Here is a 25,811-nt window from a genome sequence, read left to right as displayed (position 1 = left end):
GGAGAACAGATACTCAGTTAGGAGGATTGGGCCAGGAGGGGAGAGAAGATAGGCAGTTAAGGGGAATCAGGCCAGGAGGGGAGAGCAGATAGGCAGTTAGGGGGATCAGGCCAGAAGGGGAGAGCAGATACTCAGTTAGGGGGATCAGGCCAGGAGGGGAGAGCAGATACACAGTTAGGGGGATCAGGCTGGCAGCGAGAGCAGATAGGCAGTTAGGGGAATCAGGCTGGCAGCGAGAGCAGATAGGCAGTTAGGGGAATCAGGCCAGGAAGGGAGAGCAGATAGGCAGTTGGGGGATCAGACTGGCAGAGGAGAGCAGTTAGGGCCATCAGGCAGGCAGGCAGGTGAACAGTTAGGAGCCAGTGGTTCCAGATTGTGAGAGGGATCCTGGATTGGAGAGGGTGCAGGCTGGGCTGAGGGATCCCCCCCCCACCCCTTCTGAATTTTGTGCACCAGGCCTCTAGTATTTTAATAACAAACATGGTGAAGTCTCGCTGTTTTTAGATTGGAGAGCCTTCCCCTCTACTGCAATTACCTTGACTGTCTGAGGGAAAAGGAGTGACTTTTACTTTTAATGCCAAGACACGAATTTGCAGAAAAGTATAAATGAAGACAGTTTCCTGAATCCACATAGTCAGAACTAAAGGCTATTTCCTGCTGGGCTCAGAAATAAGGGGCACAGTGGCCAATCCCTTCTCCTTCCTTGGGTTGATCCCCTTAAGGATCTGAGAGCCAGAGAGGCCCAGCTTGGATCTTGGGTTCAACCCTTAGACTGGGATATGTGGGCACACTGATTGACAGCTCTATCAAGACTGCCCACAAGTGTCACATGCAGTGCTATTACCCAAAGGAGAAGGGGTGGGTGCTCGGCAGATGGAAATGCAAAGGGCGCAGCATGGACAAATACTAGGACCAGAAAGATGTTACAGTTTGAACACCCCTCTCCCATCCCTACTGGTCACTGGGTAAAGTATGGAGAGTGCGACTCAGTTGAAACCTATATCCAAATTTTTGGTTTTCCCATCTTCTCATCTTCAGTAAGTGTGTTTGCAAAGAGTTGTTTAGAATGTAAAAGAATGCCATCTTCATAATATTTCTATTTTTGTGACTCTTTCTGGTTAATTTCTGCATACAAATAAGATGAACCTTGAAACCTTGGTCAATTAAAGAAATGTTAGATGAAAGGCTTAGGAAAGATAGACTTGCATATCAGCAGGACATGTGTGATGTGCTGTCATGCATTAGGAGGTGTGTGCTGATGGCTGGCTAGTAATTATCCGGTCCCTGCTCTACTGTGTTGCCCTGCTCAGAAGTATCCTGACCTTCAACTTGTGAGCATTTTTATGGCACATAATTTGAACTGTAATAAGACAACCATTTTTATGAGGCTTGGAAATACTTGGTTAAAATGATATTTGTGGCATTCTAACATCACCCCATGTGAAGATTCCTAAAGCAATTTTCTTACAAAATGCATTTTAATCTGAATAAAAGATCCTCAAGTAGTACACAGTATGGCATGTGGGACTCTGGGCTCTCAGAATACCACTGGGCCTTTGCTTTATTTCGTTTTAGATGTCAATTACTCTGGCATTGCCAAATATACACCATAAATAACATGCGGTTCCACTAGGGAATTCCAGCATTTTAAACCTGAGACATTCTAACCAGGATTCTGCCCACAGTTGTCTGCGTTCACTCCAGTCTCTCCTCTCCCCCAGACCACAAGAGGACAAGAAAGTAGGTACAAATATTATTTTTAATCTTTATTATAAAGTCAAAGAAAATGCACAGTAATTTTTTCTTTGCCAAATGCATTTCTTTGTATAAAGCACATTTTTCTACACATTAAGCTCCTGAGGACAGAAACCCCTTTCTCTCCACTGCTGTATCCCAGCTTCTAAGACAATGTCCAGCTGGTGGTAGATGTTCACTGAAATGTTTGTAATGCATGCTTATGGCCACCAATCCACAGCATCTTACCCAAACAATTGCCTTAAAATCCTGGAACGGGTTTGTAGTGATGGCCTTAGCAATATTTTCAGCCTAGTTTTGTTATAATAAAATAATGGGCATGTGATACAAAGACTTGAGTTGATTTGTTATGTCTAAGGCTACAACATTAATGATATCCCAGTGTACATGTCTAGCAGCTATCCCAGTGTACATGTCTAGTACATATGCAGATATATTCAGAATATATTCTGTTTTTTTCATTTAGTCAATCCTCCCTGTATGCATAAGATAATGCAAATTACCTGAAGACAACTAGAAATGATTATTTGCTTTGCAAAGTGGTTTGCAAGAGGCTTCCTTTAAGAGGAATGTGCCTTAATCCAGTCGCAGCACCAAGCTACAGATGTGACCTGGGAGGCTTTGGGATGACTCCCAGTCCCCTGAGGGTCCCAGAGAACTGCTTCGATGAGCTGGGTCAGACACCAAACACAGGATTGCTCTTGTGCTACACTGACTTGGTGGTGGTGTGTTGTAGCAACAGATGACTGGAATGGAATTGGTAACAGGAATGGGGCTTCCATAGAAAACCAAGCACACGACACCCACTGAACAACACTCCGTAGTTAGAGGGCATCTGCCCTGGGCTTTCCTTTGTTGTGAGGATTTGATTACTCAGTCTCCTTTGTCACAACTGATCTGTTCAGGTTTTCCATTTCTTCAAAATTCAGTCTGGGTAGATTGTATGTTTCCAGACATTCATCCGCTTCATTTAGATTATCCAATTTGTGGGCATAGAATTGTGAATGGCAGTCTCTTATGATCCTGTGTATTTCCATAGTATGGTTGTATCATCTTTTTCATTTATAACTAGAGGCCCGGTGCACAAATACAGGCGCCAGTGGGGTCCCTTGGCGTGGCCTGCGGGGATTGGGCCAAAACCAGCAGTCCAACACTGCCTGCTGCTCCTACCTGCAGCTCCTCTCATCCCGGCCCCACTGCATCTGGCCCAGGCTCACACCCAGTCAGTCCCAGTCAGGAGAGGCTCGCACCGCCGCAGCAGCACTCACCAGCTGTGAGCCCTGTGTGTGGTGCCCATCAGTCAGCTGAGCAGCGCTCCCCCTGTGGGAGCACACTGACCCCCAGGGGCAGCTCACGCATTGAGTGTCTGCCCCCTGTTGTCAGTGCACGTCATAGCAACCAGGTGACTGGTCATTCAGTAGGTCGGTGGCCTAGGTCAGTTGGCAAACTGCGGCTCGTGAGCCACATGCAGCTCTTTGGCCCTTTGAAAACTTGAGTTTTTAGCAAAGGCCAGCTTAGGAGTACCCTAATTAAGTTAATAACAATGTACCTACCCATATAGTTTAAGTTTAAAAAATTTGGCTCTCAAAAGAAATTTCAGTCGTTGTACTATTGATATTTGGCTCTGTTGACTAATGAGTTTGCCAACCACTGGCCTAGGCTTTTATATAGAGAGATTATTTATTTGAGACCTCTCGTATTGTTGATGGGTCTAACTAAAGTTCTGTCCATTTTGTTTGTCTTTTCAAAAAACAAGCTTGTACTTTTTGTGATTTTTCCCGTTGTCTTTCTGGTCTCTGTTTCTTTTATGCTCTCACCTTCATGATTTTCTACTTTGTAGGTGAATTCTACCAAACACTTAAAGAATGAATGCCATTCTTTTCAAATTCTTTCCCCAAAAATGAAGAGTAGGGAACACTTACAAATTTACTTTATGAGACTAGCGTTTCCCTCATATCAAAGCCAGATAAGGGCACACTATGAGAAAAGGAAATTACAGGCCAATATATTTCATCAAAATAGATGCAGGAGTCCTCCTGTGAGCAGAATGTAGCAGAGTGACCTTCGCGGCTTGGTGAGAACCACTGGCACAGCTGTCCTGGCTCTCTCCAAGGTGACTCTCTTGGAACCAGCTGCTGTCACAGAGGCCTGGGCTGTGCAGAGCCCAAGGGCACATGTCCCAGCAAAGAGCCTTGGCCACGGTTCTGGTCGAGGACCAGCATCCACTGTGACATGTCAGCGAGGAAGCTTCACTCCACTCCAGCCGGCATGACCGGAGCCACCTGAGAAACCCGAGATGTCTGCCATGCAGTTGGCTCCCAGCAGCCCAGACCAGGAGGAGTAATAATAGCAGTAGGATGCGGTGGTGTATTGTGCACACTAAGTTAGGGCTGGTTTGTCATGCAAACAACCAGCGACCTTGGATGGGGTGCGGAGACCTGAGGACCATGGGGAAGGGGAGACCACAAGGTGTGTGTTCCTGTGTTCCTGGGGCCATGTGTCCTGTCAGAGACAAGCGAGCTGGAAGTGCAGATCTCGGTGGACATGGCCCCCCATACTGTCTGCCAGCCCACCCAGCACCCAATCCCTCACCCCTGTCCGCAGGGCTTGGCTCAGGGGAGAGCTGGCCTCCCCTGTTGCACCAGCCTTGGATAAGCCTTCCTTTCCTGTTCAACTTTGGGCAATTTTTTTACTGCACCACTCTTTACTTTCAGTTATTTATGTTTTCCTTTATTCTAGGTTTGAACTACCGCGTGGGAGACCCATTCGCTGCTTGCAAGAATTAGGCTCTGGGTTTAGGGGATGCTGATGGTGTGTGCGCATTCCACTCAGCACGTGGCTGTGACTGGGTGAGAGACAGCCCCTCTTCCAGAGCAGCATCGTCGGCTGTTTTCAGGGCCTCGGCAGGGCTGGGTGGTATTGGAGAGTGTCCCAGGAGGTCCATGGTCCAGAACCCAAGGGCTCCAAAAAGTCGTTTCTCATTGAGACCCTACCTCTGTTCTCAACACTTCCTGTCTGAACATAACCGAGGCAGGCTTTTTTTCTTGGTTATTCCCATGAAAGAAGAGTTGGCACAGGTGACCTGTGCCCAGTGATGCCCGGGGCTGGACTCACTCAGCGCACACGCCCTGCCAGCCTTCCTCAGCCGCGGCTCCTTTTCGACTGCTGCCCTGCAGTCTTTCTTCTCTCATCACTGGCTTATCAGTAGTGCTTTGCCCAGAGATTAGAACTGCAGCCTGCACCCACCTCTGCCCTCCCCCTGCTCTTCCTCTGCCCTCCCCTGCCCTTCCTCTGCCCTCCCCCTGCCCTTCTGCTGCCCACCACACCCACACGGGGAAGGGCCCTGAGTGCTTACCCCATGCTCACTTGTGTGGAGTTGACTGCAAATATATTTACACCTTTGACTTACCAGACAAATTTCCCACAGGCTGACTATGTCCTCTTTGCCTGAGCACCTTGGGGTTTGGAGGAAGTGCCTCTGACACAGAGCCATTGTGAGCCTTCCTGCTATATCACAGCTTCCCTCTACAAGGCTGCATTGTCTCTTACTCCAGTTTATACAGGTGGACCTTGGAGTTGCTTCCTCTGAATGGGAGTGGCTTCCTCTGAATGGGCGTGGTTTCCTATGAATGGGAGTGGCTTCTATGAATGGGAGAAGAAATAACTATAGTCTTAGGTATCCTGATCATGCATTAGGCAGTGTGGCAATCTTTGTATGTGTGTCTCCTAGTTAACTCTCACAGAATCTCCCTGAGAGGTAGAACCCCATGCTGGTCTGATTGACAGCCGCACTAAATCTTCTGGCAGCTGAGTATCTCAGGTAAGGCCATGCCAGAGGGAGCTGAGATTTGAACCAGGTGTGTCTGATGTGGAGCAAGGCCAGCAGTCCCGTGAGAGGAGCAGACTTCCGTAGATTCTTGGGGCAATGCTCTTCTCAAAGGCTACATTGTCTCTTACTTCACTTTTAAGAAAGAACATCTAATGCAATATTACTCAGCGATAAAAGGAAAAGTACTGATAAAATGCTACAATGTGGAAGAACCTTGAAAACATCACACTAAATGAAAGAAGCCAGATGCAAAAGGTCACATATAGGGTGTCCCCCCAAAATGTCTAAACACTGAATATTAATTCCAATGGCTTAAATCTGAAAAGAAAGAAGCATCAGCTGCACTATCGGCTCTTATACGTGTGTATACATTTTTTTTGGAACAGCCTGTAGGTATGACTTCATTGATCTAAAATATCAGGAGCAGGCAAACCGATAGAGACAGGAAGAGAGTGGTTGCAGGGCTGAGTGAAGGAGTGGGCTGAGTGCTTTGTGGGCACAGCTGTCCTGTTGGGGAGATGGGAATGTTTGGGAACTGGACAGAGGGATAGTTCCGTAGTGTAGTGAGTGTACTAAATATCACTGAATTGTACACCTTAAACGTTTAATTTTATGTGTGTGACTCTTATTTCAGTAGAAAAAAAATTTAAAAAGCAGGTCCCCTACCAGCCCAACTGCCAGGAGGAATGAGGGTGGCTCTTGTCCTGCCCAGGGCTGCACCGTTTCTCATCACCTGTGACTCTGTCCTGTGAGATTTCGACACTACCAGCTGCTGACTTTGACCTGCAGTCTGAGAGTGAGCCTCTTGCTGCAAAAGTGGGTCCTTCAGATGGGCGTTCAAGGGCTCCGCATGGCTGTCATCCCAAGAATAGCACAGCTGTTGAGAGCTCAGGTTCAGCCCGAGGTAGATAGAGCCTGTGGAGACCCTGCAGGCTGTGTGATCTCTCCCACGCTGTCCCAAGACTGGGGTGCTGAGAGGATCCTCCCTGCAGGGTGTCATGGGTGTTCCCATCTGTGATCTGTGATGGCACGGCAGTGTTGTTGGGGAAGCCGATGGCGGTGGTGGGCTGAATCTCCGAGCAGGCACAGTACTCAAGCAGGGCAGCAGGAAGAAGCAAATGGCCTTGAAGGACCCTTCCAAACAGTTCACATGACTTCTGTCCCCCGGGCACCTGGTTGATCCTAGGTCAGAAGATGGGTCCATGGCAGGTCCGAGTGTGTCCAGTGGTTCCTTCAGGCCATCCCAGGGGCCCAGGCCAGGAGCAGGCGCGCACAGTGCTTGGGGAGCACTTCAGCCCACAAGCCTCAAGGTCTCTGTGCCCCTGAGATAATCACAGGCACACACGTGGCTGTCAGAACCATGGCAACAGCAGTCCCTTCCCTGAAGGACACAAGTGCCTGGCGCTAGATGCCTTGACCTGGGAACAAAGCGTCCTCTGCCCAGGCCCGGTTTATCTGCAACCTGGCATTTCCTCTCTGAATCTCTGAAGCGTCTGGAGCCCAGAGCGAGGACCCAGGGCCACTGCAGAACAAGGCTGGTGGGCCAGCCTGATGGTTGAACTGGGCTGACGTAGGGAGGTGGGAATTGAGAAAAGAAAGAAAGACAGGAAAGCGGGATCAGGAGGGTTGCGAGCCATTGACTGACTGCAGCAGCCTTATTAACTGCACAATGCCTTTTATACACAAACACTTGAATAGGAGGTCTGTCAAGAGGAATGTACTCTTTGTTCCTCTTAATCTCTAAGGGAGAGATAAAGCAGGAAGGCAAATTCTTGGTACAGCAAATCTCAGTAAATAGTTACAGACTTCTGGTAAGCCATGAAAGGTTGCTCTCATTCTACTGATAATCGCCATCCAAACAAGCCTGGGAAAACTGTGTGGGTAGGGGACGGAGCCTTGCCAATCCCTTTGGGTGCAAGGACTGTGTCAGCTTACACCCTCTCTCCAACAGATCCCCCTTCTTTGTTTTTTTAGGCTACTAATAATAAAAGTAAAATTTAAACATCCTATCTAATAATAGAGTAACATGTAAATTACCATCACTCCGCTATGCCCATGATTGGGCAGCGGGAGGCTGGGGGGCGGGACTCAGGGTGGCCTATCCAGCCATTGAGAGGCACGGATCCACTGCCACTGAGGGGGGCTACCCTGCTGTTGAGAGGCGCAGGGGGCGGGACTCCCGCCCCCTGTGCCTCTCAACAGCCAGATCTGCGGCCGCTGAGGGGGCCTGCCATGGACACCCAGCTGCGCCTCTCAATGGCAGGGTAGCCAGGTGTCTGCAGCAGCCCCCCTCAGTGGCCATTGAGAGGCGCAGGATAGCCCCCCTCAGCGGCCGTGGACCATCAAAAGCATGGGAGCTGGGTGCCTGTCTGCTCTGGCACCAGCGGACAGGCACCCAACTCCACCGCGAAAAGCGAAAGCGTGTAGGGGACCCTACACGTGCATGATTCAATCATGCACTGGGCCTCTAGTTAATAATAAAGCTCTAATATGAAAACAATTGCAAACAATGCCAATGCAAAATCAAACTACATACATGTTATCATTTTTAAAACTTGAATGTCAAGAGCAAAACTCTGGCTATTAAATAATAACAAAACAATAAGAGAGAAATCAAAACTATGGACATGTTAACATTTTGAGCTACTAAATGAAAGAAAGTCTCTTATGCTGCTGATGTATATTTACTTAGAGTCCTTGGACTTGGCTGTGCAAGACTTTGTAGAAGACTGGCAGCCAACAGATGCTAGCATGAGTAGTAACATGGTTGAAGAAGTAGCTTCAGCTTCTTGCTTTTCCACAATCTGCTGCACTTTAGTCGTTAACTTCTTCAGATGACCCTATGTTGGCACCTCAGTCCCTTGTGTAGCTTTCAGTTTTCTTCTTCCTCTGCTTTGCTGTCATTAGGGTAGTACTTAGTCCTTTTGAGTGAAGGGACACAGGAGCTTGTGGCATTGGCTGCATTGCTCCTTCTGGAAAGATATAAAACACAACCTCTTCCCCACATTATTACTGAATCTGATAAAACTCTTTTCTGGTTTATACTTCTTTCCACCTAGCTGACTCGGTGGAGGCTATTGTATAGGAGGCCTGATGCCTTTCACCTGCTGTATGATCCTCTGCATCACAATTCAAAAAATTTTTAAAGTATAAAAAGCATGACTGAGCTTCTCTTGAGGTGACACATAACATCTGTCTCCCCCTTTTTATTTTAGTAAATGATTTTAAGAGTACGATTGGCTCTTTCCACAATTGAGTGACATTTATTTTGTTAGATTTGATTAGGTTTAAGTCCTCGGGGATTTACCCCTAAAGTTGGTATAGGAAGGTGGATAATACACTGAGGACATTGCTTCTAATAAAATATGGAAATTGTCGTTCTCAAATAACATTTTAAAGACTGAAAATTAAATGAAAAGTTCCTCTGAATTAGTGTGCCTTATAGTAGCTGTTTCAATAATTTTTGCCATACTTACCATATAAGTACTATTACTATAGGTTGATGGGCTCCGTAGTAAAATCTGTTAAGGTATAAATAAGAGCTTGTATTTCTACAGAAATATAAGGGGTTTGAAGGAACTTTGCTCTCCTGCTGCAGTAGATCCAGCCTTTCTAGAACTGGATCTATCTGTAAAAATGGTTAATGCCTGAGGTATAACATTTCTTTTAATGTGGCAGTTAATACTATTCCCTGTGTTAGAAATAAAGCAAGCCCCTAAGCCAGGGGTCCCAGTAGAACACAAAACATTAAACATTTTGACTTTTATGTAGAAGGGTGTGTACATATGATCTGGAAGCATGTATACTGATCTTCCTTGCCCTTGGTCCTGGGAAACCTGTAACAATGTATAGCTGCTGACTGCTAGTATGGTAAGGCGTCTCTACTATTTTTATTTCTGGACTATTTCTCCTCTGTTCTTGTGGACCACTGCCTATTCTGTGGCTGGAATAGTTCTATTAGGTCCTCTCTGGGATTGTAGGAATCTACATGGGCTTTTCTGGAAAAATTTTAAGGCAGTCTTGATAACTTGAAATCTTTAATTTTTCATACAAAAATATGGCTGCTTTAGGTTCACTGCATGTTAAGCAATTTTACTATGAGATGAACTACCAATAGAAATTTTAGTTAATAATTTAGGAACAGCTTTTTGTCTAGTACAACTAAATTTTCTTGAATATTCACTTATTTCAATCAGCCAATTTAAATTAATCTGAAAACTTGACTACTATTATACTGTCAAACTTAATACTCTAACAACAATCTTAGTTTACCCTGTAAATATTAATGTAAAGGATTATTTGCATCCTTGAGAAGGCTCTAAGCATTCCTGGTGTTAAGCTGGATTTAGATATAGGGCAGCTGCTGCCAGCCAAGTCTCTTTCTGTTATCTGGGTCCCGATCTGAGCTGAGCGTGGGAAGCGCGAAGCAGCCATGGGGCAGGAGACCTCCCTCAGAAGGGGCTAGAGTTCAGGCCCCTGAAAAGTTGGGGAGATGGGGGTCTGTGCCCCACCTCTGTTGACCCCCAAGTTCTCTCCTGATGGCCCCTCTGCGACTGTGACTGTCTTAGGTTGTTCCTTCCCTGAGGAATCTTACACATCTCTGGCTAACCAGCCATCCTCTGGGGCCAAGCAGGGTGATGTGAGGTTCATTTCTGTCTCCTTGGTAGCCTATGCCCCCATAGCCTCCACGCCCAGCACCTGCCTTGGGATCCCCCTGCCTGCTGGTGGGGCCCCTGCATTGATCACAGATCTTGGGGAACCCAGGTTTCTTCTCCAGGGAGGGCCCAGCTTACACCATTGGGCAAGAGACAGATCCATGGGACCAGCCACCATGAGGCTTCAACTTCAGCATGAACAGAAAGCTCAGGCAACAGCTGTGGGAGAGTCCCTCTTGGCAAAAAGGGCAAGAAAGGCCAATATAGAATGCTCAAATGCATTCCCAAGAGGCCTCAACTCCTTTTTAAAATTGCTGCCAAACATTCAAAGAATTAGTCTGTAAATTTGTTTGGGATAAATGTACAATATGCCGTTGTAAAATATTAAAAAGTATAATGACATTGTAGAATAATATCATGTAAGGATATTCTTTGCTCTAGGCCATGACAATTCAATTTCAAACTGGCTGTTAATTTCTTTTTGTATAGACAAGGTCTTAGTTATATTTTTGTACCTCTTAGAGGCTAAAACCTTTATAATATTTTTAAAAATATCTATTAATTCTTATTTGATAAGGCTTTCCATGTAACTTCAAGTATATTAGATCTGTTTTAAAAGATTTCCTTTAAGAAGAGAGAATAAATTTCTTGTATTACTCCGGACACCCTTGGAGCTTTCCAAGAATCATCTCTGTTAAGACCTTGAAATTTTAACATGGAAAAAAACTATCAAATATATATATATATATATATATATATATATATATATATAAATATATATATATGATTTAAATATTATAATAACTTTTATAATTATCTTAAGATATAAAATACACTATTTTATTTTCTCAAAAATAAGTTCTTATACTTTATAAGACATAATCAATTAATAGCTTCAATTCTGTCCTCTAGGTTTTTTATGAGGCAAATTTAAACTTTATTTTTTATTTGCCAGTGGCTCTGAAAAACTAGGTTTAGTTTATTCAAATGTAAATTACTACATTCCTTAGCATACTGGGAGAGTGGGCTTCTATATTGGATTGCCACGTGTCTCTCCCTTCCCCCACATCCTGCTTACTTCAGGGGAAGCATGAGCAACAGATCTGGCCGAATTTCTTTTCATGCTTAAAAGATAGACAGATCTTAAATTTTTTCTTTCTTTTTTGCTTTCTGAAGTAATAACTAACACCCAATTTGGCCAAGATCTGCATTTCCCTGCGAGTTCTCTTATAATTTTTAAATGTAACCTTAAGTAATCTTATTGCAAGTAATCTTATTGCGGGAGAGCAGATAGCCTTGCCCTCTCCTGCCACCTTTGAATTTCTCTGCACCAGAGGTAATTTCAGTAGTGGAGTTCCACTTATTACAGATTTTAAATTCCATATACAAACTAAAATTTTAATTTGAACAAGAAAACACATTATTTTGTGATCACATAGACTTCAACATTTGCCTCTAAAGGGAACTTTCTCTAGACTCTACTTGTCCCATGCTTTACTCCCGACTATCAAAACATTTCTCCTCACTTCTTATCGAGTGTACTCTTTACCTTGAGGAGTTCCTCACCGTGCTTCCCAAGTTCTCAGGTGCCTGCTCAGGCGCCAATTGCCAGGGCCAGCCTGATTGTTGAACCGGGCTGAGGTAGGAAGGTGGGAATTGAGAAAAGAAAGAAAGACAGGAAAGTGGGATCGGGAGGGTTGCGAGCCATTGACTGACTGCAGCCACTTTATTAACTGCGCAATGCCTTTTATACACAAATACTGAATGGGAGGTCAGTTAAAAGGAATGTACTCTCTGTTCCTCTTAATCTCTAAGATAAAGCAGAAAGCCAAATTCTCGGTAAATATTTACAGACTTCTGATAAGCTATGAAAGGTCGCTCTCATTCTGCTCATTCTGCTGACAATAGGAAAGTGCCATCAAAACAAGTTAGATCAAAACAAGTCAGGGAACACTGCGTGGGTAGGGGACCGATTCCCGTCAGTCCCTTTGAGTGCAAGGATCATGTCAGCCCACACCCGGTCTCCAACAGGCTGGCCCTTCCAAGGCTGGCCCTTCCAAGGCTGCGTGACACAGTGGCCGCAGCGCCATGCTCTCCACCTGAAAGACACTTGGACAAACTCTCCGGTGCTCCCTGCAGCCTGTGCTGGGGGTAGGGAGCCATTCCCTTTGCCTTACAGGTGACACCAGGGACCACTCCACCAAGGAACAGCCTGTTCAGAATCGCACGCAGGAGGACGGCGGCACTCGCTGGCTCGGGGACCCTGCGTCTGCTCTGCCGTGAGCAAACAGAAGCACTAAGAACATGTCGTTCCCAAGCCCCTGCCCTCTCCAGCCAGCACAATGGATTCACTGAACCTGCAGCCATGCTGTTCTCCATGGGAGAAGCTGGGCTGGCCCAGGGGCCGGTGGTGCCAAAGCATCGATGTGGCCCGGCCACGCTCCCCTTAGATCCAGCTGCTGCAGCGTCTGCAGGCTCAGCTCAGCCCCTCTCCTGAGCTGGGGAACAGCTGCTCCTGACTGGGAGGCCACAGAGGGGGTCTTGGGGGGCCCTGGGAATGTTCTCTTTCTCAGTCTCGGTGCTGGGAATGAGGTGCATTCGGGAAGAAAAAGCAGTATTCTATACTGTTTTAATTTCAATAAATAAAAGTTTAGCTCTGGCCCATGTGGCTAAATGGTTAGAGCGTTGGCCCTTACAACCAAGGGTCACAGGTTCGATCTGGCCCCAGTCGGGTTCCATGGGGGTGGCAACCAATCCATGTGACTCTGTCATAGCAATGCCTCTCCCTCTCTCTCTCTCTCTCTCTCTCTCTCTCTCTCTCACTCTCTCCCCCCCCCTGTATCCATCCCTCCCTCCACTCTCTAAAAATCCATGGAAAAATATCCTTGGGTGAGGATTAACAACAACAAAAGGGGACTCCCGCACTGACGGGGCACTGGTTGCTGCGTTACTGCTGCCTTTACCCTGAGCCATGGGCTCGGCACCCTCAGGTGAGTGCCTGAGCCCAGGAGGCTCTGGAGAAAGGCTGCACTTGGGCATCAGAGAACTCTGGGGTGACGAAGAGAAAACCAGGCGAGGTGGGTAGACCCCTGGGGAGGATTACAGACAGAGGTAATCGACGTATTGCAGCTCAGACCCAAGAGACATAAAGTATCCAGAAAGCTGAAAATGCTGCACAGGCCTGCATTTTGTTGACATGGGTCCGGGCCTCGGAGGCTCCAATAAAACACTGCGGCACGCGTGCACCCGCGTCGTGCAATCTCAAATGCCCTGTCTTCTCCGTGCCTCCACCTGACCTGCCGCCGGCCCCCACTCCCTCCCACTCCCTAGTGGTCAGACTTTCCAGCCCTTTCTGTGTCCTCTCTGTGACAGCCCTTGGCCTGAGTTCTCACCTTGGTCCTTGGCCTTGACTTCCTGGTCCCGCTCTGACCCACTTCCCTGGCCCTCCGTTCCCTGGTATTTCTGTTCCCACCGGTTCCTGCGGTGGGACTGCTGGTCTACCTGGGTGATGCCAGGTCCCCAGGCCCTGCCCTGCTCTGCCCACGCTTCCCTTGCTGGAGCTGCCGCCTCCCGCGGCCTGGCGGGCAATGGACACCTCTAGAGAACGTCCCTCTGGGAGAAGCCAGCCTGTGGACTCCGTCTTCTTTCCTTGCTCGGTGTCCACTGACAGCAGAGGAGGAGGGTTATTGTCTTACACATCGAGAAAAAGAAAATCTCTCCAACAATTAACAGCGAAATGACCAGCATGCAAAACTGTCATCTTAGCAGCATCCCAAATGCACAATAATCAGCAACACTTCCTGCTGCAGCGAAACTCAAAGGGAGTGTCCTCTCTCCCTCAGGAGAGGCTGGGTGAGCAGCGTCCTAAAGCCACAGACTTAAGGCAAAAGAAGATGATGATTTCTTTATTGTTTACCCAGGCAGTGAAGGGCTACTTCACAGGACACCTTCCTCTGGCAGGGCCTGTGCTGCTGTCCTCAGGGTGTTGGAGGCCTGGCCCTGAGCCTGCCGTCCTGGAGCGGAGCACACAAGTGTGACACGGCGGCCCTCGCCGCAGGTGTGCGGAGCCTGCGGCTGCGGGAAACTGAGGGCGAGCAATGGCTTCAGGGAACATGAGCAGACACGCTCAGCTTTGGAAACGAGTGCACCTGGAAGATTACCTTTCATTGGAGAACATACACACAGTTGGCCTCTTTTTAAAAACATGGCCAAGAAACAGTGACCTTTCCCACGCCGTCGTGAGCTGTCATTTCAGGAGAACATCATAAATGCCACCAGATACTGTGGGATAGAAAACACAGGATTCAACAAATTAAACTTTGTAACCCACGCCAGACACCCAGGCAGGACCTATGGATACAGTCGCTGTGATTGTAATATTTTTTTCCCATCAAGAACTTGACATTCAGAATATTCAAGAAATATGACTGCCCTTTCCAACTTCAAATTTCAATTTATTTCCCCGTGATGCTGTGTTAATGTCATGCACCAGAAATGGGTTTCCATGAAACCAAAATCTCTTACTTGACCCTGGCTATAAAAATTCAGCTCAACTCCCATTAAGAGATTGAAATGTTGGGTTAGGTTTGATGCACTAATAGCTCTTTGCATGCAGAATTCAAGCAGCTAAAATCTATTCGGAGTGATGTTTCCATCTACGGCTGTGTTCACGGGCATGTACGGGTGAGCTAATAAGCTACAGGAGCTGGAAATTAAATGAGGCTCAAAATTTAAGGAAATGGTGGAATGCAGAGGAGAACAGGCTTACATACATATTGGGGAAATGCTCATATGTAAATGGTTTGCAGGCCAGTTTTCTGAGCTAGAATCTGTCCTTGTTCCTGCTCAGATGGGGCACTCAGGTCTATACTGGTTTTCCTGAGTGTTTGTTTATGAGTGAGCCCCCGCCCTCAACTGTTTTTAAGCCAAGCATGGTTATTTACTTTTAAATTCTCTTGTTTGTTTCTTTTCACACCCACTTCCTAAGCTTCCAACACCACAGAGAGGAGGGAGCCCACGGCCGGTGAGCCCACCTCAGGGCTGGGAGCCCAGGCCGTCAACCGTCAACCGCAGGGAGAGGCATTTCTCTCCAATGACAGGGCAAAGGGTGTTCCTGGCACTCGGTACTCAGAGACCTGTCACCTCAAAATATCAAGTGAAGTTAACCATTTGCTATTCCTTGGGAATGAACTCTCATGCCGTCCAGTAACGAGCGTGAAAAGGATGCTTCTGAAAGGAGAGGATGCCGATCTTGCAAATCTACTTCCTTGTCCTCCGTGAGCGAGTGGTTTTATTTTGGTCCACGGGCCTGCCAAACCAAGAGGGACTGAGAAGAAATGACGCTTCTGTTGAACATGGAGTCAGTCCTTCTTTTAATTGATCCCTTTTTAGATTTCACTTGAGCACATTTCTCGTTTTCAGGATGTTCAGGTGATGAGATAGTATAGACAGGTGTCTAACCTTGTGGCCCGAGAGCAGTCACGAAAGGAGAGAGACAGGCCACGTGCGGCTCGTCTCGGAGATGTGCCACCTGTGAGGGGCGAGGGCACAGCAGGTCTGGGTAGGTGTCCATCTCTCTGGGAAGCACAGGGGAGAGAGGCCCAGGGAAGGACCTGGAAGGGCAGGTGAGCTTCAGAGAGATCTGGCAAAGGCAGCTTCCGAGGCCGCTCGCCACCCCTCCTCTAGTTCGTTAAGATGTTTCACTCTCAAGCGCCCATTGACGAGACCCTCTTCCATGTCGTCCAGCCTCCGTGTCCCTTCCCCTTCCAGCCGGCCCCCCTCCTCCTGCTCGATGCTCTAACTCCTTCTCCACGTGGCAATCAGAGACGCAGACACACCCAGTCCTTCCCCATGGAACCTTCAAGGACTTCCCCTACCTGCAGGGTGAGTGCAGACTTGTGAGCCTGGTGCCCACGGCCTTTCACACCCTGGCCCCAGCCTCCCTCTGGCTTCACCTTTTGCTTCGCAGTCTCAGCTCCCCAAGAGCTCAGCCGTGGTCCGTATGCAGCTCCTCCCCTCTGTCTACTCCTGTCTCTAGTACCCCCTCTCTGTCTGTGTCTCTGCCTCTGTCTCCTGATTCCTCTTTCTTCTCCGGGCCTTGCTCCGGTGCCATCATGTCTTGACTAATGGCTGCTTGCCACATGTGGGTCTAATAGATTCAGCTGGCACCCGGCCGGTGTGGCTCAGTGGTTCTAATAGATTCAGCTGGCACCAGCTGGTGTGGCTCAGTGGTTGAGTGTGATCCATGAAACAAGAGGTCACTGGATCGATTCCTGGCCAGGGCACATGCCTGGGTTATAGGCTCAGTCTCCAATAGGGGGCGTGCTGGAGGCAGCTGATCTATCTCCCCTTGATGTTTATCTCTCTTTCTTCCTCTCATTTTAGAAAATGATAAAGTCAGCTGGCTTCTCTCACTTAGTCCTCAACAATCCAGTAGGGTAGGTCTTATTGTCATGCCAATTTTACAGAGAAATAAACAGTCTAAGAAAGTTCCCATGACCCCACAGCTACGATGCAGTCCACTGGGAGACCACGTCTTTAATCCTATGCCTCCAAATGCACGCGCTCATTTGCCTACTTGGAATTGTGTCTTTGGCTGCATTTCATGTGGGTGGAAGGCATGTCTTCTATTTGAGCAATTGTTCAGGTGTCTAGGTGAATGGCTGTTTTTAAAAAAGTCAGGTTTCTGTATTGAAGTTGAATTTCCTATAAATTCCATTGTAGCTGCAGATATAAGATACATTTTCAAAATAGTTATATTTAAATTGATAAAAGTGAACCCAAGACTTTGACTGTTAAGAATACATTTTCTAGAATCAGGAACTGCATGGGAAGAACTAATAAAAATCACCACAACCAAACACCAGTTTCAATGCCAACAGCCACATCCATCAGAAGCAAAGCTGAGAGGCGTTGAACAGCTCAGCACCCTGAGGTGCTCTCTTGTGTGTTGACCCCTGCGGGCGGCCACTGGGCCCAGGTGCCAGGGGCACACGCTTCCCTGGGTTAGGAAGAGCACAGGTGTTCCAGCAGAGGTCTGCCGTGCTTCTGCGGAATGGTACACTTGGGATGAGATGCCGATGGTGTGAAGATTAGAGTGTGGTTTTGGCCTTCTTATGGTACTAACCTCTCAAGTCAGAATTGCATTTTAATTCATTTACATTCAATACTTAACATTATAAGTGATTTATATTTGTGGGCCTTTTTTTGTTTAATGAGTTACTAGGTGTATCGGTTAATAATGCGGATTTTGTAATCAAAGAGAACACAATAACTTCAAGAGAAACATCAAAAGTGCTTTATTCAAAGTAATGTCCATCGCTAGCTACACATTTCCCCCCAACCTCCCCTATCCTCCCTCTGAGGCCCGATAGTCCGATCGATGCCTCCTTGTTTCTGGTTCTGTTCTTGTTCATCAGTCTATGTTGTTCATCATTTCCCCTAAATGAGCGAGATCATGTGTCACTAGAGATATACTTATAAGAACTGAATGTGAGACGAGCAATAATAGTTATGCTGACAGGCAGATGAATCAGTCTGTAGTGAGTTTCTTTCTGGACCAACAGTTCTTTAGAGACCCAATTTCAATGTCCACCAGTTCCTTATGTGTACATGTCAGCACTGACCCCTCAGCTCTGGATGGTGGACAAATGGTGGTAACGGAGGTCCGACTCCCTCTGGTTTGGTCTCGGCCGGACCCAGGGGCACGGCTTCACCCTGGACTCAGGTGCACGTGGCCTCACCCAGACCCAGGGACGTGTGGCCTCTCCCAGACCCAGGGGTGCGTGGCCTCACCCGGAGCTCGGTGTGCGCGGCCTCACCTGGACCCGGGACCCAGCCTCACCCGGATCCAGGGACAAATGGCTTCACCTGGACCCAGGGGTGCGTGGCCTCTCCCAGACCCAGGGGCGCGTGGCCTCACCCGGACCCAGGACCCAGCCTCACCCGGATCCAGGGACACATGGCCTCACCTGGACCCGGGGGCGCATGGCCTCTCCCAGACCCAGGGGCGCGTGGCCTCTCCCAGACCCAGGGGCGCGAGGCCTCACCCGGACCCGGGACCCAGCCTCACCCGGATCCAGGGACACACGGCCTCACCCAGGACCCGGGCTCCAGCCTCACCCAGACCCAGGGGCGCGTGGCCTCACCCTGGACCCAGGGGCACATGGCCTCCCCCGGGCCCGGGACCCAGCCCATCCAGGGGCACACGGCCTGACCCAGACCCGGGATCTAGCTTCACCTAGACCCAGGGGCACGTGGCCTCACCCGGACCCAGGGGCGCGTGACCTCTCCCAGACCCCTGGTTGCGTGGTCTCACCTGGATCCAGGGGCGCACAGCCTCACCCGGACCCAGGACCCAGCCTTACCCGGATCCAGGGGCACACGGCCTCACCCGGACCCAGGATTCAGCTTCACCCGGACCCAGGGGTGCATGGCCTCACCCGAACCCGGAATCCGGCTTCTCCTGGACCCAGGGGCGCGTGGCCTCACCCAGACCCAGGGACGTGAGGCCTCACCTAGACCCAAGGGCGTATGACCACACCTGAGCCCAGAGGCTCGCAGCCTTGCCTGGACCTGGGTCTCAGTGGGGTTTTGTCTTCTTGATCCCAATTCCTGTTGGTCAATTCCCTCTCAGCAATTCCTTCGGTCTTTTTCTCAGAGCTCCAGGACGGCTGCCGCAGAACTCGTTGAGCGGCGGGCTCGGCGAAGCTTCGGTGTGCCCGGTGCGCGGCGGTGGGCTGGTCCGGTGTCGCTGCGTCAGTCCTTGGGTCTGCAGCGGTGGCCAGTCGCCGAGCGTGCGCACCTGGCCACTTCCGGGGTGTTGAGATTCTTGAAGGACTCGGAGGTCAGCAAGCGCGGAGTCTCCCACCCCATGTCTCCCAGGGGCTCATCTGTCCATGCTCGGCAGCGAGTGGAGCCGTCCCCTCAGCCAGAGACCGCCGGGAGAACTGCGCCGAGCACGTTCCAGGCCGCCATTGTGTCGCCTGAGCCGTAGTTCTTAAAGTGTGGACTTTGGGTCACCGGCGTCAGCATCATCCCACGTACCCCTCTCTTTTATTCTAGTTGTAGAGCATCCGCTCAGCCAGCCCTCCGGTGGTTCTGGATGGTGTCTGCTCTGCTCTCCCGTCGTAGTCTCAAAATTGTTGTGGTAGGCAATGATCAGGCTTCCGCCCTATGCCTCCATCTTGGTCCTCCTTTGTATAGTTAAGTCTTGATTGTTGTTGGTGTCACTGGGAGGAATTGTCCTCCAGGCCAATTGGCCGTGAGGACCCTCTTTGTCTATATAGGAAGAGTTGCTGTGCAGGAGACATGTTTATGGGCCGGGTCTTGATGCAGCAATGCTTTGGCGCTCACTGAGTCTGCCTCCTGAATGTGTCCCTTGTGCACGTGGTTGAAATCTGGTGTCATCTCACACCAACCACTAGATGCCCTCGTTTCTGGGTCTCCAATGTAGTGTAGGTCAGCTACTGCCTGAGGCACTCAGCAGGGAAAAGCCTCTGCTCAGCTTGGATGGGGCGGAGCTACAGGGTGGAGCCTACAACCTTGGCTTCCTGTCAGCCCCGCCCTATGAGGTTCCTGTGTCTGTGTCCCTCTGTACTCCTTGCAAACACCTCTGAGAGAAACGCGCCCTGGAGTTTCGCCCGCTGCCAAACAGTCTAGTCTCTCCCCTAATGAATCTGGATTCCCAGATTCTCGCCTGGAACTGGGTTTCAGTGTAGTTGGAACTGGGTCTCAGCGCAGTCTGGCGCTTCAGCGGCACAGGCAACCTTCCCTCTTCTGCGCACCTTCCCGTGCGCGCCTCTGGAGCTCTGCCTTCCGCCGCTCCTCTGTGCCTGCACCCCACAGCCCAGATTCATTCCCCCAGCGTGCGCCTGGCTTCCCAGGGTTTCGCCCAGAACTGGGGTTCAGTGCAGTTGGAGCTGGTGTTCAGCGCAATCTGGAGCTTTTATCTCTTCCTGCTAGTGAACGCCAGCCAGGCTGTCCGCCGCCCCTTCCTCTCCAGCTCCGTCCTCCCTGCACGCGAGCTTGCTCGTGTCTCCGCCCATGTCTCCATACCTCAGGCTTTTACGGCTCCTCTGATTATCCTTGTGGTTTTCTCTTTCCTTCTAGTTGTGGGCATTTCAGTCCGCCAGCTTTCCTGTGGTTCTGGATGATGTCCGTTTTGACTTTTAGTTGTATTTTTGAAATTGTTGTGCCCGGCTGTAGGTTAGGTGTTTAACCTATGCCGCCATCTTGGTTTCTCCAGGACCACAGAGTTCTACTTGTGAATTCTAACAAACACTTAGGAAGAATCAACACCAATCTTTCTCAAACTGTCCTAAAAATTAGAAAAGAAAAGGATACTTCTTAACTTATTCTACGGGGCCAGCATTACTCTGATGCCAAAGTCACAGTCAAAGACATAAAAAGAAAATAAAAATATATACCAACATATCTTATAAATAAAGATACAAAAATCCTCATCAAAACATCAGCAAATCAAAGCCCACGGCATATTAAAGGAGTATGCTCCATGATCCAGTGGGATGCATCCCGGGAAGGCAAGGATGGTTCAATGTTCCAGTACCCATTAGTGTAACACACCACATTAATAGAATGAAGGAAGAAAGAAGAACCATAGTCATATCAATAGATGCAGAATAAAAATTGATGAAATCCAGCATCCTTTCAAGATAAAATCAAACCAAACCAAACAAACTAGATATAAAGGGAACTTTTCCAACATGATAAGCAGCATTTATGAAAAAACCCACAGCTGATAACATCACATTTAATGATGAAAGATTGAAAGTCCATCCTAAGATTAAGAACAAAACAAGAATACTCACTTTCACTATTTTTCAGCATTGTTATGGACAGAGCAATTAGGCAAGAAAAAGAGACATCCAAATTAGAAAGAAAAAATTAAAGTTATTTTTATTTATAGATGATATAATCAGTGGTATTTCTATCACCAGCAATGAACTGTCTGAGAAAGAAGTTAAGATAATAATTCCAATAACAATATTATCAGAAACTAGAGGCCTGGTGCACAAAATTTGTGCATTCAGGGGGATCCCTGAGCCTGTCCTGAGCCTTCTTGCAGTCCAGGAGCCCTCAGGGGATGTCTGTCAGTCAGACATCCTTAGTGCTCCTGCCACCACTTCTGCACTCCTCAGAGCCTGGTTTCTGGCTGAGCGGCGCTCCCGCTGTGCAAGTGAACCAACCACCAGGGGAAAGCTCCTGCATTGAGTGCATGCCCTCTGGTGGTCAGTGCGCATCATAGCGACTGGTCATTTCTCTGTTCAGTCGATTTGCATATTAGCCTTTTATTATATAGGACTAGAGGCCCAGTGCATGAATTCGTGCACAGGTGGGGTCCAGCCGGCCTGGCCCCAATTGGGGCAGATCAGGGCTGGGCCTGTCAGGAGGAGGAGATGGCGGGAAGTTGGCCAGCTGGCCCACCCTAATCAGGGCCCAATCAGGGCTGGCCGGCTGGAGAGAGGGGCCACGGGCAATTGGCCAGCAGACCCCACCCCTATTGGGGTTGGGGGGCTGATTGGGGGTGGGGCTGGCCATGTGGAGGGGCTGTGGGCAGTGGGCCAGCTGGCCCCACCCCAAAATGGGGTAGGGGTGCTGACCAGGGGCCAGTGGCCTGGGGGAGGGGCCATGAGTGGTTGGCCAGCTGGCCCTGCCCCTGATAGGGGTGGGGGGGGGCTGATCTGGGATGGGTCTGGGTGAGGGGAGGGACTATGGGCTGATCAGGGTGGTGGGGACCCATCAGGGGTGGGTCTGGCCAGGGGGAGGGGCCTCAGGAGGTTGGCCAGTTGGCCCAACCCCTTGATCAGGCCCATTTGCTGGCCACAGTGGGCATCATAGTGACCGGTCATTGGTCTTTCTCGTCGTTATGGATGCTGGCTTTATAGATAGATAGATAGATATAGATATAGATATAGATATAGATATAGATATAGATATAGATATATATAGATATAGATAATAAAATATGTAGGAATAAATCTGACCAAAGAGTTGTAATACTTACATGTTGAAAACTACAAAATATTCCTGGAAAAAAGTTAAAGAAGACCTAAATCTATAGCGAGATGCCCTATGTTCATGAGATGGAAGACTTAATATTGTTAAGATGGCAATTCCATATTCATTTTAATTTCTATCAAAATCCCAATGGCTTTTTGTAAAAATAGAAAAGCATAATCTATAATTCAGAAGAAAATTCAAGAGACATAGAACAGCCAATTCTATCTTGAAGTGCAAAGACAAAGTTGGAGAACATCTACTTTCTCATTTCAGAACTTACTATAATGCCACAGTAACCCAAAAGGTGTGGCACTGGCATAATCTAGACACACATAGACCCACAGGTCCATGGGATAGGAGTGAGGGTCCTGGGGAAAGCATGCATCGATGGGTAATTTATGTTCAATGAGAGTCCTGAGACCATTCAATGGGCAAAGAATAGTCTTTGCAACAAGCGGTGCTGGGACAGTAGGACATCAAGATACAAAAGAATGAGGGCTGATCTCTACCTCACATCATATGTAAACATTAACTCAAAATGGTTCAGAGACTTAGTTCTAGGAGATAAAACATTGCTGAAAGAAATAAAAGAGGATCTACAGAAATAGAAAGACATCTGGTGTTCATGAGATGGAAGACTTAATATTGTTAAGATAGATCATTCCACTCAGAAGAAAACAGAGGTAAATTTTCATAACCATGGCTTGGGCAATGATTTTTTTAGATGTGACACCAAAAGCAGGAGCAACAAAAGCATAAAATCTATCCTATATAATAAAGAGGTAATATGCAAATTGACTATCACTCCAACACACAAGATGGCTGCCCCCATGTAGTCAAAGAAGGCCGCCCCCATGTGGACACAAGATGGCCATCACAAGATGGCTGTCAGGGGAGGGCAGTTATTGGTGATCAGGCCAGCAGGGGAGGGCAATTGGGAGGGACCAGGACAGCAGAGGAGGGCAGTTGTGGGGGACCAGGACTGCAGGGAAGGGTAGTTGGGGGGACCATTCTTGCAGGGGAGGGCAGTAGTGGGGGGATGAAGCCTGCAGGGGAGGACAGTTGCGGGGGGACCCAGGCCTGCAAGGGAGGGCAGTTGCGGGGGACCAGGCTGGCAGGGGAGGGCAGTTAGAGGCAATCAGGCCGGCAGGAGAGTGGTTAGGGAGTGATCAGGCTGGCAGGCAGAAGCGGTTAGGGGCAATCAGGCAGGCAGGTAGGCAAGTAGTTAGGAGCCAGCAGTCCTGGATTTTGAGAGGGATGTCCCAGATTTGAGAGGGTGCAGGCTGGGCTGAGGGACACACCCCTCCCGTACACGAATTTCTTGCACCGGGCCTCTAGTGTGTGTGTGTGTGTGTGTGTGTGTGTATGTGTGTGTGTGTATTATGCAAATTAGGCCAGGACACTGTAACGGGTCACGACTCGGGGGGGCGGGCCTGCCAAAGCCGGCCTGGCGGCTCAGGCGGCCCCAGAGCAGACACAGGCATGGTGGCCAGGGGACGCTGCGAGTCAGGTGCAGGTCCCGGCCCCCCGCGGGGTGCCTCCTCGCGCGATTTCAATCGCACACTGGGCCTCTAGTAGATAATATTTTTCTGTATCAAAGAACACTATTCAGAGTGAAAAGATAATCCAAAGAATGGAGAAAATTTACAAATCACCTCCCTGATAAGCATCTGGTATCCAGAGCTTTGACAACTCAATCAGCAAAATTCTTAAAGCCCAATTCAACATGGGAAGGAGCTGGATGGATGTTGGTCCAGAGAAGATACACAGATGGCCAACAGCACCTGAAGGGATGCTCCACATCAGCACTCATATGAACATGCTCCAAAGCCTCGGTGAGACCCCCTGCACACCCACGGGGTGGGGAGGAGTACTTCCTGGGCGGGGACTTCCATGGGGCGTGGAAAGCTCCAAGCTGTACAGGAGCGAAGGCACAGCAGCATGAAGGTGCGTAATGCCACTGTGCTGTACACTTTAAAGCTGTTAAAATGCCAGTTGTACCATTTGTGTGTGTTTTTACCACAATAAAAACACTTGACTGTTACTGTCAGTCTCCCACAGCAATAAAATAAGTCTATTTGCATCTTGCTAATTTTATAACTTTTTTTTCCTGATTAGAAAAGCCTCACTCCTTTACAGTCGTAGCTTTTGGACACACGAAAGCACGGAAGGAAAAGGACAGGGCCGGTGTTCTGCCGCTCAGCTGAGATTGCCACGTGGGTCCCCCCGTCCTTTCCGTCATGTGCACACGGGTGTGTGCACACGGTGGTAGCTGCTGTTCGCATTTTTTAAAAACTGCTGCGCAGGACAGACTATTTTGTCATTGCCTCCCCTCATCCTATATCATGAGCATTTCCCCACTGTCACTCCGTCTCCATCCACATCCCGCTACACGGCTGGGGAGTGTTCCATCTCATCATTGCTAGATCATTTATTTAGCCAATTTCTATTGTTGGACGGATGTTAACAGTTTAGAGTTGGAGTACACTGTAGTGTAGACATTATCGCATCCAACTTTTCTCTTTCTCAAGCTTGATAGCTGCAAGCCTTAAACACGAGGCACCCCAAAACCAATCGGCTTCAGGTTTGCAAAGTGGAGCCTATGGCTGCCAAGCTCACCCTGAGAGCTGGTGAATGTTCTACAAGGAGTGTGGGCAGCCGGCTGCGCAGAGGCCTGTCTGCAGGGCCCTGGAGCAGCCCCGGGCTGAGCTGGCAGGAAGGATGTGGCTCTGGAAGAATGATATTCCCTGGTAGCCTCAGGGACAGGGAGCTGCTCCTTGCCTGGGCTGTGGACCAAACGCTTCCCCAGAGCCCCGCTGCCCCGTGGGGCAGCCTCAAAGCACACACCAACCTGAGGGAGTCCATGCAAGGGGCATCGGCGCAGCAGCTGGCATCGCTCAGTGCTTCCTGCGCATCAGGCCGGGCATCCCAGCGGCTGTGTCAGGCACCGTCCCCGCTAATCTTAAAAACAGCCCCAGAAGGCCGCCGCTATACCATCATGCCTGTCTGGTAGAGGACACTGGACTCAGAGAGGCCAAGAGGCTTGCCCAAGTCACACAGCAGCACAGGAGGCATGATCCTGGCCAAGATATCTGACCTCAGACCTATCTTGTGAATAAGGTGGTACTTGTCACATTCTTTAAAAAAATAACTAAAGATAGTGGGGAAACAAAAGGACCCATCCCCGCCCCCCGCCCCTCCTCCTCCTGCCTCCCGCCAGCAGCCCTGACCTCTGGCAGCCAGACCCCACAGACTGTCCCCACTGCTGGTCTCAGCCGCACGGCCTGGGGAGCTGGTTCTTTTATTGCCTGTAACTGCTCTTGGTCTAAAGCTTATCCCGATCCATTTACTCCCCCAGTATCTGGTTTGCCTCTCCCCTGGAGTACTGCCCACACCTTCTCCTCTTCTTCCTACTCCGGTTGGTCCTCAGATTGGAAATGTGACTGAGCCCCGCGGTTTCCCTGCCCACGGCCCGCTCCACGGGCGTCCTCCTCCACTCGGGCCTCTTGGGCAGCTCGTTGCTTTCAGATGTTAGACAGGAGCAGGTGTGC

The sequence above is a fragment of the Eptesicus fuscus genome, chromosome 12 (genome assembly GCF_027574615.1).
Source record: "Eptesicus fuscus isolate TK198812 chromosome 12, DD_ASM_mEF_20220401, whole genome shotgun sequence".
Lineage (NCBI taxonomy): Eukaryota > Metazoa > Chordata > Mammalia > Chiroptera > Vespertilionidae > Eptesicus > Eptesicus fuscus.
Note: the sequence above shows the minus strand (reverse complement) of the source record.